We start from the raw sequence: 13,325 nt of genomic DNA on the forward strand, positions 1-13,325 counted from the left end.
GTGATTACATGTCATTTTCGACCCATTGTCGGCGACAGCACAATCACCTAAAATGAACAATAGAAGAATTCCATTTGTCCGCCCCGATATCAATTGCTATGTTGATGCTCTGAGTCCACGTCAAATAGGCAATGGATTGGACTACTACAAGGGGCGTACTACAATCTCTGGCTATGGTCTTGGTAGCTGGTTTGCTAGGCTATTTCATTCTTCACTACCCCTTGCCAGAAAATATCTTGTACCTGCTACATCAAATTTTGCTGCTTCGACACTACAGGACTGGGGGTCGGGCAAGAATTTCAAGGAGAGTGTTAAGGAAAATTTTAGATCTTCAGCAAGAGCCGTTGGTGAGCAATTAAAATCTCGGCAAAATGGGGAGGGATTGAAAAGGATGCGTGCGTGTCATTCACTCATCAGTCTCCACCCAGGCAGGAAGCGAAGGACATCAACAAGGACTTTGGGGAATAAAACAAGGAAGACCAATAAGCAGGAGCAGAAAAAGAAAAAGACTGTTAGATCAAAGAAGGATTTCTTCTCTTAAGATGACTTATCTCCCCCACAAGGAATCATATCCATCAATCAGTTCCTCATTGAATCTGTTCAATAATGAAAATGTTGATGTCAGTGTCAAGTACGGCTACTATGAACAATTTCATCCCCAACAACCCCTCTCGGAAAATATACACTTTCAAATATTTTCGAATGAAGACTATTTCATTGATTTGTCATCAACATTTATTGATTTAAATGTTGTGGTGAAGAAAAAGTCAGATAATACAACTCCAACTGTTGCCGATGGTCTCTCCTACGAAAACTGTATTCTACACAATCTGTTCAAGCAAATTAATGTATTTATTAATGGAAAATTGGTGAGCACTAGCAAAATTTATCCAACAATGCAAGCTACATAAAATTTATAATGATGACACCAAAGGCATACAAGGAGTTGAGAGGACAATCATTGGGCTATGAATATCGATCAGGTGTTGATGCTGACGGCGATTTGACTACTGCAGTGAGCAAGGAGCATCATCAGGTTGGAAAGTTAAATCCTAAGATATTCAATGTATCCCAATGGCTACCCCCCAATGTTAAGATTGACATAAAGTTACAGCTGGCCCCATTGAATTTCATTTTAAGAAAAACACTTCCTGCAGCACCCGATACCAATGTCATTATCACATCGGCAATTCTCCACGTCCGAAAACAACAGGTTATGAGATCTGTTGCATTGGCAGTGGAAAAGCTAAGAGACAATGGCGACAATATTAAACTTCTTGTCCCCCATACGATCACAAATCAACGTCACATTGCCACCGGCTCTCGTAGTTATAGCGATTCATCATTTATCAATGGAGAAATCCCATCAAAATTGGCTTTGGCCTTTGTGAAGAGTGGCAGTGCCGTTGGATCCTGGACTGAATCCCCCCATGATTTTAATTTTGTTGGTCTATCTAGCCTTGTGTGCAAAGTGAATGGTATTCCACTGTACACTCTATCATTTGACAAAAAATCGTATAGAACTCTGTACGAGTTGCCCATGCAATCCCTAGATCATGACTCTCAACTATTTGAAAATGGAATAACCGATTCAATGTTTTCAAAAAATCATGGGGTAATTGTTTTGGACTTGTCGGGGACTCAGGATATGAGCATAGTACGAACAGGGACTGTACGTTTAGAGTGTAAATTTGCCGATGCTTTGACTGAGAGCATCACGCTAATATCACTGAGTCAATTTGAAACCTATTGGGAGATCACACCCGACGGCAGTGTTCTACTAGAACTAGCACCATGAACACAAACCAAATAATCAACGTATTTAGTATGGATCCATACATGTCCCAGTACGAGTCCTATTGCATAACATCGGTCTTCATTGAAAAAATTCCAAGTGTTAACAATACCTTAACCATTGTTAATAGCAGTCAATTAATTTGGAAGACCGGTCACTGGCTACGCATCTTTCAAACAGCAAAGAATATTGAATTTTTTGATCCTCTTGGCCTATCGTATAAATTCTGTATGCCTTACCTCAGCAATTTTATTGAAAGCAGTGGGAAAACTATTATTGAAAATCAACATAGAGTACAGGATTTAACGACTAGGATAAGTGGCTTTCATGCACTACTCTTTTTCATGTTCAGATGTCGTGGCTATACCTACAAGTAGTTTCTCGACATCTACGTTGGCTTACCTTGATTGAACGACTTTCTAGTGGAAAATATACTTACAAGCGTGTTTAATATTGATTTTAGTGCCCTACGAATAAAATGATCTAAAAATGTATGTGAAATTGTTTATTAATAAATGAAAATAATGTATATACATGATAAAAAACGAATTTTCTACTCTTTAGATTTCATCTTCTACTAGGTATAGGTATTTGTCGACAACAACTAATGCAGGTAGATTATCCGAATTCATAGTATACTGATCCTGATGTGCTGCAATGTCAGGGTCACATTTTCTACAGTAGAGTGTAACTTCACTCTTGTCATATCTCTTTGTATAGTCAATGATACTATTCTCATTCATTCTATAGAATCCACATGTTTAAATTTACTTATTTGAACTAATTGCACAAACATTGTATTCAAGAGCCGATTCACGCTCCATCACAACCAAATAAAAATGATTGAACTTATAATCATAACACCCATTGTCTTCACAACGATGACGTAGAAACCATATTCTTTTGTTCCAACAGTTGAATCGTTGACCCGGCTCCTCCTCCCAGAACAATCTAAAACCACGACGACAGCAATCTCGTAGCAATAAACTAAAATCACGGTTAGGATTCTTTCCATCATACCGGGATATGTATTCTCCCATTGATTACATTTATCATAGTGGAAATTGGAGCTTAGGTGCCCTCTAGGACGAGAGTCACACACCTCTTCAAGACAGGAATCACAACCTTTAATTTTTATAACATATCCTTTATGCAATTTTCACGGGTTGCATAATCTACACTTTTCATCATACTCATCAATCATTGTACAATTCTCACATGATGACCAGCTGCTCAGTGTGTACATGCATAGTGGGCTTGTATGGAACATTTCTTCTTGTGTTGACACTCTCACTGCCACAATGCAACTGAGCTAGCAACAACAACAAATTGACCGGGATAGAGAGAGAGGAGTAAATCATCCTTGAACGCCATCTTTCTCATGAAAAAAGTCCTAAATTTCTAAACTAATGTTTAAAAGCATATCCACAATATCATTTTGCCGTGTCGTGATCAATATATCAATAAATTGTGTAAATGCAGTTGGACCACGACTTAAAAGCTTCATGCAATAGTCTAATGACGTAGACTTACATTTTGTTATATCGGATGGCATTATGCGGTACAATATCCTCCTTTGGAATGAGAACTCAAGAAAGTCGTCAACTAAAATTAAACGTTTGCGCATAGACGCAAGATTCCCTATTATTCGACACTTCTCAATCATATCCATTTTTTAGAGTCCTAACACTCTCACAACCAACTTCAGACTGACCAGAATTTTTTCTACTCTAAAAAATATACGCTAGTCTACTATAGAAAGAAAAATACCTTTGATTTAGGAACAATTCTATTGAGCATAATTACAACAATAATATTCACTGATGTATTTTGTTCTCATCAATATATTTCGCTAGCACATCTAATGCTGCCCGAAGTCTATTTATATGCAAAATATTTAGTTTCGCAGCAAAACATAGTTGCTGCTCCTGCTTAAATTTGCTTAATGATATCACATATATATCATACATATCGTCCCAATTAAGGCATAGTCTACAGCCTCCGGTTATTTCCAGATCCACATTGGGTACTCGTATATCGTTGCTGCTGCTGCCGGCTCCATTGTTAATCTCCAATAATGTAAATGCACCACTCATTTTCTCTACTAATATCCTCTCAAATAAACTATTCTCTCTGAATTCAATTCTCTTACTAATATTAATTGCAATTAAAACCATTCATTTTATTCAAATCCAATCACCTATCAAACTATGGTATATTGATCAGCCTCCGTTGTCTCTGATTGGCTCCTAAAAAAACGGATGTTGCCTCAAAAACCACTCTGGTTGTCTTATATAACCTTGACTATAGTTTCAAAACATACTTGGCCACTTTGTAGGTTGCCAACTTTTTGGCAATGTCCACGTGATACTGTAGTGTCTTAGGTGTAAGTTTCCATGTAAGTTTCATATTGCGTACACTATCACTACTGACGTCGGAAGGTAATTCTCTCGAGCACTTTGGATACAACTGGGAGAAGTGAGATTGGACGATAATTACTTATCTCAGACGGATCGCCTTTTTTATGAATCGGGATAACAATTACTGGTTTAAATTTTTCTGGGAAGGCTCCATTGATCATAGACAGGTTTGCTATATGCACAATGGGTTCACAAACATAGGAAGATGCAGTTCTAAGAAGCTTATTACTTATCCCAAGGAAGTCAGGTGTACTACTATTAGAGAGAGATTCGATAACTTGAAGCACCTCAGTACTGACAGTTGGAGAGAAAAATATGGATCTGGGATTCTTGCTAGGGTGTACTGACTCGGAGGGGGAACAGGAGTTAGCATTTGGAATATTGGTGAAATAATTATTAAAAGCATCCGGTACTGAAATTGGGTCAATTAGTCTGCTACTGATGTCCTTAACGTTAATAGGTATAGATCTTGAATTCGTTTTTTTTAAAGAATTTCATTTATTGTTAACCAAATTTTTTGCAAGTTCTCTTTACAGTGAGTGATTTTTGAATAATAATAATTTTTTTTGCTTCACGGACAAGTTTGGTTTATAAGTTTTTGTATTTTTTATAATTAGTTAGGTCAATAACGCTACTGGTTTTGCAAGCTAACTTATATAGGTCATTTTTACGGTATGAAGAGATTATCAGGCTATTGGACATGGTGTATATAGGTAGTTTTTCGGTTCGATTTACAGACTGGAAAGGTCAAACTGATAAGATCACTCAGTCCCTGTGTAAAACCATTTGTGGCTGAATTAACATCTTGACAATCCAGTCAAAGGATTTCAAACGATCCGTGAACCGGCTCATATTTACAATGTTATATATTCTATTAGACTTAGGGGTATTAGCTATGGAGTTGAGTAGTTGTTAGGGAGGGTAGGGAGAAATAGATTGGAAAGTAGTCGGATAGGTCAGAGAGTATTATTTTGGAGGACAGGTGGTTTCCCAGGGAAGTGGATACAAAAATGTTATCAATTACAGTAGCAGTAGACATCATAGGATCAACTCTAGTAGGAAAAAGGATTGTTGCAAGAAGACCACTCGAGGTAAATGTTTCAAAGAAGGTATCACAATCATTATTATTGCTAACATTTAGTAAATTACAATTAAAGTCCCCAAAAACTATTGCCTTCCTTTGTGGTAAATTAATAAAACAAGAAAAGTCATCAAAAAGATTACAAAAGAAAGGTGTCGGAAATGAGGGTTGTTTATAAAACAATGAAAAAATAAAAGAATTGTCGTCAACACTTATATCAACAATTTTTGAATAAATGCATCTATTATTTATAGGTTGCGAGAATAAGGATTCACAGTGTAATAGCCTGGTGAATTTTAGACTTGACCGGATGTAAAGAGAAATGCCACCAGTGGACTTGGCTAATTTTCTTTCAATATGAATAGCTTGAAAGCAAGGGAGGAAAAATTCATTAGTATCATTAATTTCTGAAAGCCACGTCTCCGTTATTCCAATTACGTCGAAAGGGCAGTAACCTTTAATTAAAATTAAATCTTTAAAATTAGTCCACTTATCTCTTATGCTTCTGATGTTAAAGCAAATTATATTAAGTTTGGTCTCTTCCATTAGCTTAGGTTTTACATTTTTTACAAAATCAAAAGTGTCGAGATATTCACAGTTAATATTGCTTAAGGAGCTATCAGGGCTAGCTAAGGGGTTGTTGCGCAAATTATTTTGGTCATCGTAATCGCTAATAACAACATTATTGAACAGTGATAATTTCGTGAGAAACGTAAAATCTTGCATAGTATACATTTAAATATCCATTATGGTCAAAGTTTCATCATTTACTTGATTTGAATATTGAAATTATTCTTCAGCCGACGAATTATCATTGATGGTAATTTTGGACTGGGGTGGAAAGTTTGCCGTTTTTTTCTTAGATTTCTTGGCTTCGACTAGGGCAATGGCACCGATTTGATTTGCAGTTGAGTCAACAGGCTTAACTAGCTTCGATGTGGAATCTATGTCCTTTTTGATGGAAGATAGTTGAGCTATAGCTGTTTGCAAGATGTCATCACCTAGGAGTTTGGTGATAGCTTTCTTCTTGAGAATATTTTTGGTTTCCTCAGGTTCATTACTAGCCTCAATTAAGTGCCTGACTGTGAGATAAGTTGCGAGTCTTCACCATTCATGGTAACTTTCGGATGAATCTTGTGGGGGGCAGGATATTGAAGTAAACTGAGGTAAGGGAGGGGGGGCCTGACTAATACCTTGAGTATGAACATTGTTTGCCTCTTTAGGAAATGATACTGTATTTGCATCTTCTACAACAACTGTTGCTTGGCTTCTACTGGGCCGATGGGGTGTGGGTTGCCGAGGGATTCTTGCAGCTACAACTGAGTAGGGTAGGTTCATTTTATCCGATGTTCTAAGGATTACGACTCTCTTTTGGTGAGCCGGGCAAGATTTTTTTTGGAGGGCTGTGTGTCCCTTACGGTTACAATTTATGCAGAAAGGGTCTGACTCAGGGCATTCACTAATAGCGTGGCCTGTTTTCCCACACTTATGGCAAGACGGATTGGACTGTTTGCAGTTTTTTGCTGTGGCCGTGGGCCAGACAAGTAGAGCATTGTAGGGGCTTAGGCTTATAAATCTTATAAAAAAAAAGGGACATACCGTACAAGAATATTTCTCTGTTTAGCTCAACTTTGCAGGAAATGAGGATTGAACTCCTTCTTTGTTTAAACCTAGCCTTATTGCAGTTGAAGGATTTAGGAGAAGGCCTGAAGAATCTATTAGTTCAGTTTGTATTTCCTCCACTTTTACACTGGTATCAACACCATAAAGCACATACTTGTGTAACTTTTCCACATTTTTTTTGGTGGCTAAAATTTTCGAGCCATCAAGAATTATTTCGGTCTGCCACCTGAGAAGACGTAAATTAAATATCAATAGACTCGTCCTGCTTGAAAACAAGTTCAAAATTTACCATGGCGATAAGAAAAACAGCTTTCCTAATTTGCATTATTCGATCTTTTGAAAAGGGTTGGCCATTGATTTTCTTGATTGAGACAGTATAATAATTGGGGTAATTTGTACTACTAGATTCTGGGACACTCGAAGGGAGGGGTTGCACTATCAGTGGCGAACGAGTTTCATCCTTTTTTCCTCTTTTTGCCAGGTGTCTCACCTCTTTCATTAGAGTTAGTTGTGGCTAATGCCTGAATTCCTGACAAGTGGCTAACTGTTTTCGACCGCAGAGTTGGGGGGGGGGGGTTCTAGAAAGAATTTTAAAAGTAGGTTGGAAGGGCGACTGGCCAAGGGTTTCAGTGGGAATATCTTTCTCGGGTGGTAGCCGTGGGGGCTGCTTTTTTCCCGACATTTATTATGACGAGACACTACAGATTCACGAACTGTTAATCAGTCTTAATTCAAGGTTACTTGACCAAAAGTAAATATTCAGTTATGGAACTAAATTATTCACTATGATAAATAATAACTCACTTTGTGTGAAGTGAACAAACCCTCACAATTAAATCCACATGTTAATTGCGCAATCTAACACAGTACAGTACAAAGATAATCCGATTAGGTTCATAAGTTAGTTCCTTTTAGTTCAGATACTAAACTCATACTGATTGAATCAAAAGATTTTTTTAAATTAATTTATGCTCGCTTTTAGGTTTTCAAAAATATACAAAATAAACGGTATAAAAGATGTTTGTCTAACTAACGTGAAGGAAAAACAGAAGCCAAGATGAGTTTTTGTTAAAATAGGGAATTAAACGTGCGTTTTTTTGCACATCTCTTAACCTTTCCCTGAATAAAATCTGAAATTTAGTCAAATAAAGACTCCAAGGGGTGGTATATCCTTGGTATTTTTGAGGAGCTGCAGATAAAAGATCAAATATTTATGAAGTTTTGTTCTATGTGAAGTAGACAGAGATTTTAGAAATCTGAATGACATTTAAAGAATTCTAGATGTGCTGTTAATATAATTTACGGTTATTCGTGTTATCATTATTGCAATTTTTCCTCCGCAATGCTTCAGAGAGCTTTTAACTACTCCTAAGAAAGTATACTTATGTTATTTATTCTTAACATAAAGAAAAAAAATGACCAAAAATGGGTTTTTTTAAGGCCAAACGAAAATACTGACAAAACACAACAAAGCGAATATTTCGAGGGGACAAACGCCTCACTTCTTCAGCGCGCGAAGAAAAAATATTATTAATGAGAGTGCCAAAGAAAAAACCAACAAAATAAAACGTGGAAAGTCAATGTTAATGGGGAAAAACCAATGACAAACACCCAAAAATTAAAAGATGAATAAAATTCAATAAAAGCCAAAAATTATAAGAATTAAAACCAAATACCTAACAAACATAAAAGTGAGTCATTCACCAATATCCGCGATTTGCAAAAAAAAAATCAAAAATTTGAACCGCCATCGACGGATACTAGCGAATAACTAAGTATCCGTCGATGGCGGTCCAAATTTGTGGATTTTTTGCAAATCACGGATATTTCATTGGTTTTTTCACATTCACATTGACTTTCCGTGTTTTATTTTGTTGTTATTTTTTTTCGGCACTCTCATTGATTATGTTTTTTCGTTTCGCGCTGAAGAAGAGAAACGTTTGTCCCCTCGAAATACTCACTTTGTTGCGTTTTGTCAGTATTTTCATTTGACCTTTAAAAACCTCATTTTTGCTTGTTTTTCTTTCTTTATGTTAGGTCAGGCCAATATGGTTTAAGAAATTATCTTATTTCTTCTTCTTGGGTTTCATCATTTTTAGAGAACTGATTTTCAAAATCATTGGAGATGCCGTTCCCGACAAAGTTTAAACATTCTAAAGTGGAAACATTAGCGGTATTTTTTGTATAAAGCACGGTCGAATTGCTACAAAAGTTTTAGTTCCTAAAACAAAATGCTGCACAAAAAGTCATTTGCAGTGACATCAGCCATAGGTAGGAGTTAGGTCCAACTTAGATAATAATACGATAAGTAGGTACATAATCTTAGCCTATTGCTTACGTCTGGTTCTTAAGCCACCTCCATCACAGATATCAATTTCTATGCAGATCCTGCTTAATTGATTGTTGCTCAATTCCTTTTTTTGCTTAATTTGGTATCACTTCTGCTCAATGAGCTCAGTCCTATGATTGGATCTCTCTTTAACTCTGAAAAGGAAATTTCATGGCTATTTTGTAGACAAGTCTGAACTGAAGCCTTCTTGATAGTATTAGGACTAAAGACTAGCTTTAGAAGTTGTATGATAACGTAATAAACAAGCAATCCTGTCTAGGAGCTGTGACAGTGTCCCATTGCATTCCCTGTTGGAGAGCTTAAATATCTTACGTCAGAGCGTTGATCCGTAGCGTCGTAGCGTCGTAGTTATCCGTAGCGAATGTGTACAATCGTGACTGTAAACCCACTTCGGTAATGGATCCTCTTTCCCAGTGACTACTTGGTGTCACCTGAACACTCACTCTCGATTAGCGATCCTGTCATTATTAGCGGTCCCGTCATTAGCGGTCGTGCCATAGTACTCCTTCTATTGCACTCCCGATCTTTTCCTTTGTGTCAGAAAGCTCATTTTGCATGACAAGGAAGAATGAATACAGCTGCTAGTCGAAGCAGCTAGGTTGGTGCTGCATATAATCTAATGGTGTGTCCTGGTATTCTAGGATGTTGATATCCTGATCCCGTCCACTGATTATGCACTTGATCAAAGCTATCTTGCTGGTTTACGTACGTTTCTAGACAAGCTCATTTGCAGTGGGGTCGCAAGGGCTGGATGTTCGATTATTGATGCCCAGCTTCTATTTAATTTCCTAAATTCACTGGAACTGAATTGTGGCTCGTTGCCAGATGTAAGAATGGCTGGAGTTCCATGCCAAGAAAAAAGGCAATTGAGTTTCGTGATTATTTGAGAGGTGGTGGTGGAGGTTAGGTTGTCCATCTTGAAATAGGCTGTACATTCTATTCGAACAACAACCCATGTGCTACTATGATAGTAATAGGTTCGATTTGAGAATTGATAGTTCTTTTTGATTGTTTGACATCGTGTGAGTGCAGGCATATTATCTTCAGATAAAGTTCAATTTATTTTGCAATACCTGGCTAGTAAACGATCGTTTGGGTTTTTCGAGTCTTTTTTTGTATCCAAATGAGTGCGGTGTAGTCTCTTTAAGATGTCTTCTCGTAGAGGGACAGGTATGACGATTCTCGAACTTTTGAATATCGGGTCATCATGTGTTGAGATATCTTGGTGAATCCTCCAATGCTGGAGGATAGTTTCTGGGCATCGTCTTCTGTTTTCAGATCATCTCTCCGGGATGAAAGTGTTTGGAGTTTGTGTTCTGGCAAGGTCTTCTAATTGATTTCCTTACGTCTTCTGACCGTGGTGGGTATGGATTTTACGAACGAAGATTTTAATCTTTTCTTGTATTGATTCTCCATTATTTGCCATAAACTATAACATATTATTTAAGGTATGTCGTGTAGCGACTATTTTGAAATTCAGAGGGATGGTGACAAGATACGAGAATTTATCCATGATAATACACTGGCAGGGGTAACCGATCTTGGTGCATTTCATCCTTGATTAGCTGAAACTTTAGTTATTATTATCTCTTTTGTACTTTTGCATTTTTGTGTTGAAACATGATGTCATTATACTCAATCAAACGTCTTTGACCACTTCGATTGACAAATTACGTCATCATTTGTTCTCCACACAGGTTTCTTTAAGATAGTCTTTCGGCATTTTTTTAATACAAAAAGTTGAAAAGAGCAAAATAATTTGCCTCTTTTAGGTTCCAGATCTTGATGTCTAGAATTAGTTGATAAAAGTAGTCCAATAAGGATACCACTTGTTATTACATTGAACTGATAAATATCTATTAAGGGACCTCTTATAAAAAAATGACGATCAAAGAATATTTTTGAATTTAAGATGAATGTATTTACTAGGATTGTGCGTTCTGCAACTAGTTCAAGTCGCGTTCCGACTATTGGGGGGGAAGCAACTTCATCCAAAGCCAGCGGAGAGAAGTGCCAACAATCTACTGCTTTTTTAGACATAAAACCTCGTTTGCCAATTGAAACAGAGGCAGAAAGATTTATACATTCCTACCGTATCGGCCAAGTCCTTGGATCTGGCGGATTCGGAAAAGTTTATGCAGGCCAAAGAGCCCTTGATGGATTACCCGTCGCTGTCAAGCATATCAAAAGACAAACCGTCATTGCTTGGTCAGAGGTAAATGATGTTCAAGTTCCTTTAGAGGTAGCGCTGATGCTCCAAGTTTCACATATTCCAGGATGTATTGGATTACTGGATTACTTTGATTTAGGTAACACTGTTGTCCTGATTCTCGAAAGGTCTGAAACATCTCAAGACCTTTATGACTTCATAACAGAGAAAGGACCACTTCAAGAGTCAATGGCAGCTAAAATGTTCCTCGAAGTCTGTGAGACCATCTATGCCATCCATAAGAATGGAGTGACTCATCGTGACATTAAAGACGAAAACTTAGTTGTTGACTTGAGGACATTAGAGCTGAAGCTCATTGACTTCGGCTCTGGTGCTTTTCTGCATGACTTCTTTTACACTGAATTTTATGGAACTAGAGTTTATTCCCCTCCTGAGTGGGTACAGTTCCAACGTTATTACGCAAAGCCTGCTGCTGTTTGGTCTCTCGGTATTTTGCTCTATGACATGGTAGTTGGAGATGTCCCTTTTCAATCAGACTATCAAATAATGAGTGCAAGCCCAGATTTTACCCGTGCTAAACCCAAGCTATCTAATGAAGTGAAGGACTTGATCAGTCGGTGTCTTGAATATAAAGTATCTGATAGGATCACTCTCGAGGAGGTTCTAATTCATTCATGGCTTAACCCTGTTGTGAAAGACAGTCAGAAATGTACCTTGGCCGCAACAAGTACTGCCACGCCCTCAATCCCTGTGCCTACAAGAATATGACTTCCAAAGAAAACCAAGACCAGGACAGATAATGTGAATGTTGCTGTCATGTTCTGATTGTGAAAAAGAGGGGTGGGGTGGGGGGGGGGGGTCTTGCACCCATTAGGCAGAACCAAAGTTGCTGTTGAAGTAGGTGCTGTTCAAGCAGTAGTGAAAAAAACAACTATTTAACAAACACGCTAATTGGTGAATTTGAAAAACGTTATGCAATATATAAACAAAAAACACACATTAAACAATCACTAATATAAGAGCTGGTGCTCGGCTTTAACTAAAATTCTCAACAATGACCTGCTTAAGACGACAGTAGTATAGCATAAACCAGCTTTCGGATGGTCGAAAGCACATAAGAAGTGAAGTTAGGTTAACCCTAATGAAATATAACCTTTAGTTTATACAATAATATAACTTGGGCTATATATTTGCACATTAGGGGTGGGGGGGGGGGGGTAAAGTATTCGGACAGCACCCTAACCGCTGTTCCTTAGGTTCTGGAAGCAATTTCTTAGTATTCCCATTTGAATTCGTAATAGTTACATTTACTGACGGTGCGGTGTTTTTCAGATTTGTCCAAAAATGGACAAACTGTCACGTAGGTCTGCTGATCGCTGTAACAGAATTGTCAATTTTCCACTGACTTTCCTTTTATCAAGTGCCTAGCGTCAATAGTTGGGAAATCTTAGTGTTTAAACCACACTGACTGAGTGTTTAAAAGTTAAAGTTGTCAATAATTGTGCGTTATTTTTGTCTGTGCCCTTTTTGTTTTTCGTTTTCAATTACTCCTCTTTAGTTTCTTTTGTTGTGAACCAAGGGTAACAATAAATCATTTTTGTTATTATTACAATGGTTTTTGGATAAGTCGAGAGGTATTGAATTTTGGGTTGGATTAGAAAGACTTGGGAAGAAATCTGGGGTTGGTCCTATCAGCTCGAAAGGATATTTGATCTCTTTTGAGGTGGAGGAGCTGCTTTGAGGAGTAACGAATGGTAGCCGGTTGCATCAACGCACAACCGGTGGGCCAGTTGTAATTCCCTTACCGAGGATTCGCCTTTCCAACCTTGGGTCTCAAGGAGATGCTCTTTCCCATTATCAGTCACCTCATACTTCATCCAAAACCT

General features: G+C 37.7%; 1 pseudogene; it reads left to right on the forward strand.

Moving 5' to 3' along the window:
• Positions 1–11,181: 11,181 nt before the first annotated feature.
• Positions 11,182–12,207, forward strand: LOC148949518 (serine/threonine-protein kinase pim-3 pseudogene; annotated as a pseudogene).
• Positions 12,208–13,325: the final 1,118 nt, after the last annotated feature.

Source organism: Artemia sp. Qi Xiang Cuo, chromosome 8 (assembly GCF_049724085.1).
Source record: "Artemia sp. Qi Xiang Cuo chromosome 8, ASM4972408v1, whole genome shotgun sequence".
NCBI lineage: Eukaryota > Metazoa > Arthropoda > Branchiopoda > Anostraca > Artemiidae > Artemia > Artemia sp. Qi Xiang Cuo.